General features: G+C 34.7%; 1 long non-coding RNA gene across 7 annotated transcripts; it reads right to left on the bottom strand.

The window, feature by feature from the left end:
* Positions 1–940: 940 nt before the first annotated feature.
* LOC112791197 (uncharacterized) lies at positions 941–5,042 on the bottom strand. Of its 7 annotated transcripts, none has more exons than XR_011880290.1 (9): positions 4,421–5,042; positions 3,689–3,739; positions 3,390–3,527; positions 3,182–3,273; positions 3,000–3,074; positions 2,768–2,875; positions 2,409–2,573; positions 1,845–1,937; positions 941–1,301 (listed from the first exon to the last, which is right to left on the bottom strand). It is a non-coding gene; the product is annotated as an uncharacterized lncRNA (long non-coding RNA). The 7 variants fall into 7 exon arrangements; XR_011880292.1 differs by having other exon boundaries at positions 2,409–2,529; XR_011880294.1 differs by having other exon boundaries at positions 2,409–2,529; positions 3,390–3,514; positions 3,689–3,806; positions 4,421–5,041.
* Positions 5,043–5,728: the final 686 nt, after the last annotated feature.

Below are 5,728 nucleotides of genomic sequence, written 5' to 3'. Positions count from 1 at the left end.
GATTGGGTCAATCCTGTGTTATTGGTGTATGTAATACTGTTAACTATAGTGAAATTCTTCCATAGTTGTGGAGGAGACTGGATGTAGGTTGCATAGCACAAGGCAACCGAACCAGGATACTTGCTGGTGTTAGCTTTTCTCTTCTTTGCTGTGTTCTGTTTTCTGATTTTCATGAGACAAAAACAAATTGTCTCATAAATTTCCGCTGCTCAGTTCGAACAGAATCAGAATTGCAAAGTTATTTTAAAAGGGTAATAACAGCAAAATCAAAGGAAGGCATAGATTCAACCCTCCTTCTCTAAGCCTACCACAACCTTCACATAGTGCTCTAAGATTTCTTTCCTATCTACTTTTTTATGTTATTTTTTTTTTAATTTTACATGTTCGTAAATATTTAGAAATCTCCTCTCACTACAAGAAAAACACCCATTCAAGTACACTTGAAAAGTGTAGCCAAAAGTGAAAAAAAATGATGTCTTAGGCTACAGCTACGCTTTTTGGGCTACGGCTACGCTTTTTGGGGTGATTCCTATTCGGCCGTTGCCTATTCTCAAAGGCTACGCTTTTCTGCACCAAGGGCTACGCTTTTGGCGTTTAGGAATAGGCTACGCTTTTCAAGTGATGCTGTCCAGGACTAAAGGCTACGCTTTTCAGCTTTCATTCTTCCAGAATAGGCTACGCTTTTCAACGCTACTGCATCACTAGTAAAGCGTAGCCACCTTGTATACCATGGCTACTTTTTATAAGCGTAGCCTTAGGTCCCTCTTTTTTTTATATACTATAGCTACTGTATATAAGTGTAGCCTTAGGTCTTGTTTTTATATATATAATTATCTAATAATTATCAATACAACATAATAGTTAATATGATTACATGTAAAATAATTCTGCATTTTTATTTAAATGAGTTGAATATTATAAAATAAAAATAAATACATCATTATACTAAATAATTTCTTTAAATAATATCAAAATAACCATAATATCACTTAAAATTTACTACTAATAATATCAAAGCTGACACTTACTACTAATAATTATCAAAGCTGACACTTCTGTTTCTTATTGTGAAAGTAGAGAACTTAAAATGAATATACAAATATACAAGCGAAACAAATTTGCAGTACATGACAAGTATTTACAATTTCTTTTGAATTCTGGAGACAAGTCATCACAGTTTGAAGACCAGCATCACCAAATGTATCTGCACTACTACTTCCAAATGATATACCAGCAGCATTGTGCTCCTTCTTTGCCTTCCAAATATGCAAAGCTTCAAGATGGCTATGAAGTATTTTATTCTGAAGGAGGTTGATGACATCAATCACACAAGTAATTTGAAAGAAACCAATGCAATAAAATATAAATAATAAAAACAGTTCACACTATGTGGGCTTGCCACAAGGAAGAAACAGTGTTACTGCCTGCTATCAAATACAGTTTATGGACATGCTGTTTAAATTGCATTACAATGTGACCCATTATTTCTTTTATATTTTGAGTTGAAGATAAAGAGAAAATACAGAGTTAGGAGGAAGAGGTCATTCAATCACCGACAGTGGCACAGACTGCACATTGACAGTGATTAACTAGACTTGCTAACTGTAACTGATCTTAGGTTGCAAACTACAACCAACACTCACCAAAGATACCAAATAAATTAACAGTCCTGTAAATAATGAATTCCTCATATACACATCAATGGACCACAATTTTTTAATGTGTTGGGTAGACAACAGTTTAATACTAGACAATAAGAGCAAGTTAGGACACAATAATTCAACAAGAACACTGAAGGATAACTGAATAAGGCATCAGTCAAACTAAACGGGTGAAAAGAAAACCTGCTCATTTATTTCATCATATTTCTTCTCAGCGTCATTTCTTGCCTTCTCAAGCAATTTCTTATACTCTTCCCACTTAGCCTTCAGTTGACTCTGCAAAACACAAATATTCAAACAGTGAATTATCGGTACATCTATCCAGAAAATCAAACAAACTAAAATTCCAGTAAATGGGAAAGAATATATAAAGTAAGTAGACAAATTGTAAAACAAGCTGACAAATGCAACAGTAAACCACGTGGCTTATAGGGAAATCCCAGTGCAAGAAGAAATGAAAAATCCAACTGAACTAGCACTATCAAAGAATCACTAGACACACTGCAAGTTTCACACTGCTAGTATAGCATGAACAAAAATAGCATCCACTTCACCCTGTCATCATAGTTACACATTTACACAATCAAGCCCATAATATCCAAATAACCAATCACATGAAAAAAAAAAGTTAGCTCTTTTCATTGCCTTGGACACTGCATTATTTAGATGGCATTTGAAATACTAACATCAGAAACATCAGAAAATACTTCTCCAAAAGGACTTTGTACAACAGCAACAAAGGCATACCTTGGGATAACTGGAGCAAGAACAAGTGCAGGATTTTAGGAGAATGTAGCAGTTTCTGAAGCCACAGCTACCTTGGCAGCATTTTGATTCAAGACAAGAGCTACTGAAATAGCTCCTCCTCCTCCATTCAGGACAGTACAAAATGTTGTGATAACAAAGCAGCATCTTTTGATCAGTTATTGCAGGTTATAGATAATAGGAATAATAACTGCAGCACTACCGGGCTTCATAGTATTTTGTTTCCTTTTAATGAACTAAATAGTGCTAATAAGGGAAAAAATTGCTAACGTTTCCTATCATTTTATATTAACTTTGCCTATTAAAGTAGTTTTCTGTGCAGAAACATTAGACTTGCTTACCGGTCTTTGTATAATTAATGAGTTGTACAGTAACTTCAATTTGGTTGTCAATCGCTTGTCTGATTTTTTTTCACAGTTGTTGAATCTGTTTCAAGTCCTTGAAGAAATCTGAATGACCAAGGAGTATCCAAGTTAAAGATAAACTTGACATAGATAATTTCCAGTTAAATCAACCTCTCGAATGAAAAAGATTCCTAATGAACCGAGCCAGCAACTGAAGATAAGAACAAACCTGAATTTTCTGATGTGCTTCCTTGTACACTTGAAACTGGATTTGGTCCCTCCATATATAATATTTGACATACCTCTAAACAAAAGATAAAGTAAGAGGTAAGACATAAAACAAGAAGAAGCAAGAGTGTAATACTCCAGAATCCCCAATTTTCGGCCGAACTAGCACATAGCAAACCTGACCTTACAATCTGACTGGGCAGAACAAGTCCTTTTCCATCAACACATCATTTCTCATTATAGTAATCCATTGACTCCTCAGCAGTTGGAAAGAACTGCAGCACATTTAATTTGCCAAATCTAAGTAAAACTGAGCAGCATAAAGAGAAAGATGGAGTAAATGTAAAGCAGGTTCATTAAATTTAGAAGAAAATGTTTAGATACTATTCACCTTTAAGAATATGAAATCCATTTTCAAAATACTGTACAGAATCTTCACATGTAAAAAAAACCCCTTTCAAATGCAGGAATTCTAAGCTGCAATCTCATTCTTGTAAACTCATCCCTTCGCCTTTCCTAAACACGGTAGCTGAATAGGCAATCAATTAAAACTAGAACCTTAATCATCAGCAATAAATTCTAATCATAAGAGTTGAATCCCAAATCAAATTCAAATAGAAACCCCAATCACAGATTTTTGAAGTCAAACAGGACGCAAGAACATAAATAGCAAGAGAGATAGAGAGAGACCTGGTGACCGGAGAGCTGGTGAACTGCGGTCCGGCAAACTTCTCTGGCTTTCTTGAAAGGTCAAAATTGGCCATAAGAATTAAGAACATAAAGCAAATAGAACCTTTTTTTTCAAACTCTGCAACCAAGATTACGGGCACTGATGTTACAATTTTATAGCCCTTTACAACAATTACAGCAGCATCAACTGCAAATTTTACTGCAGCTAGAATTGCAACCACAAATCCAAACCATGATGGGACAAATAAACTTTTTCTTTAACAAACCATTTAATTTTGTAACAAATTAATTAAATTCATAAATTTAGAAGCAATCCTCCAGCACCGTTGATTACCCTAAACACAGAATTGGGTATTGGATGGAATCAAAACTATTCAAGTGTTTAGAAAATTTTCGTGGTCAAGTGGTAAAAAAAAATGTCTTGGCCTCAGATGCCGTGAACAAAACACCAAACAAATTACTCGAATCTAATTAACTAAATACAGTTCAATACAAATGTCACCTGAAAAATAAATAAACATCTTAAAATGTCACCCAAACCAAATACGATTTCAGCTCAAAAATGGCGTATCTAGCTCATGCGTTACTCTCAAATTTCAACATTCTAATTGAAATACAAGAAATAAACAAGACCATAGTTGTTGTGTTTGTGATTACAGAGCAGAAACTGGTTACTAAAATCGGAACCCTAAACCCCTCAAATTTCAGAATCAAATGAAAATTAATACATACCTATCGACGACGTGAGCGCAGAGAGGACGACGAGAAGCACAGAGATCGACGACGGTATGGGCGGCGCGCGACGGTATGGGCGGCGCGCGACGATCAGTGCAGGAGGGCGAAGAGGAGCGACGGTCAGTGTTTAGTGGTGAGTGGTGAGTGGGGGTGAGTGGTGACTGGGGTGCGATCTTCGCGATGGTGAGGGTTTTCGATTCGCGCAATGCAGGAGGATTTTCTGAAAGGGTTTTCTTCGCGCGGTGAATGGTGACTCTTGGAGGGTTTTCTTCTCTGAAAGGTGAAAGGGTGATGACGAGCTGACTGTGAGCTGAGGGTTTTCTTCTCTGAACCCTTCACTGAGGAAAGCAAGCGTAAGGAAGAAGAAAATAACCCTTCATTTGAGACCACTGCAAACAGAAGAAGCAGCGAAAACACCGATCACTCTTGGTTTTCTTCTCTGAAAGGTGAAGGGTGAAAGGGTGAAGGGTGAAAGGGTTTTCTTCTCTTGGAGGGAAAATTTTCACCAAGTGTGAGCTGAGTGTGCGTCCTTACGCCAGGAAAAAATTGAGGGAAAAAATCACTCCGTGTCAAATTTTTGGCTCTAGATACATTAGGCATCACTTTTAAAATGCACCCAAAACTTAACAAATAGGCTACCCTTTAAAAGCGTCCTCTTTGATACGAAAAGTGAACCTATAGATATCAACCTACGGCTACGCTTTATAAGTGATTTCTAAAATACCTAAGGCTACACTTTTTAAATGATACTACAATTGTGTATCCTTTTCTCTTATAAAAAGGCAACATGGAAAAAAGCGTAGCCTATTCATAGAATAGACTACGCTTTTCAAATGTAACTTAAAAAAAGTGTGGCTGAATGGATATTTTTCTTGTAGTGTCTTTTCTATTTTTCTTGTTTTGATTTTTGGATATTGTATTTATTTTTGGATATATATATATAATTCTATTTAATATATAGGAGATTAACTAGTTTTGTTTTATATAGATTTAATAATTTCATGTATTGTATAATATAAAATAATTTTATACATAAATATTAAATTATATATTATTGAAATTTAATTTTAAATTTATTAATAAATAGTTATCAAAAGATATGAATCTTATTAGATAAGACTATTTTTTTTTGAAATTCTCATCGCATTTGTTTAATTTCACATACCTGATTAATTTATTGTGAATTTAAGCTTTATTCAAGTATTTATTATTAATCAATGAATTGTTACATATATAAAATAAATTTAAATTAAACTCTAATACTTATTTAAATAATTGAGTTAACTAACTAGTTGACCAATCTAA

This window comes from Arachis hypogaea, chromosome 3 (genome assembly GCF_003086295.3).
Source record: "Arachis hypogaea cultivar Tifrunner chromosome 3, arahy.Tifrunner.gnm2.J5K5, whole genome shotgun sequence".
NCBI classification, from domain to species: domain Eukaryota; kingdom Viridiplantae; phylum Streptophyta; class Magnoliopsida; order Fabales; family Fabaceae; genus Arachis; species Arachis hypogaea.
Note: the sequence above shows the minus strand (reverse complement) of the source record. Positions and strands in the feature narration are given on the sequence as shown.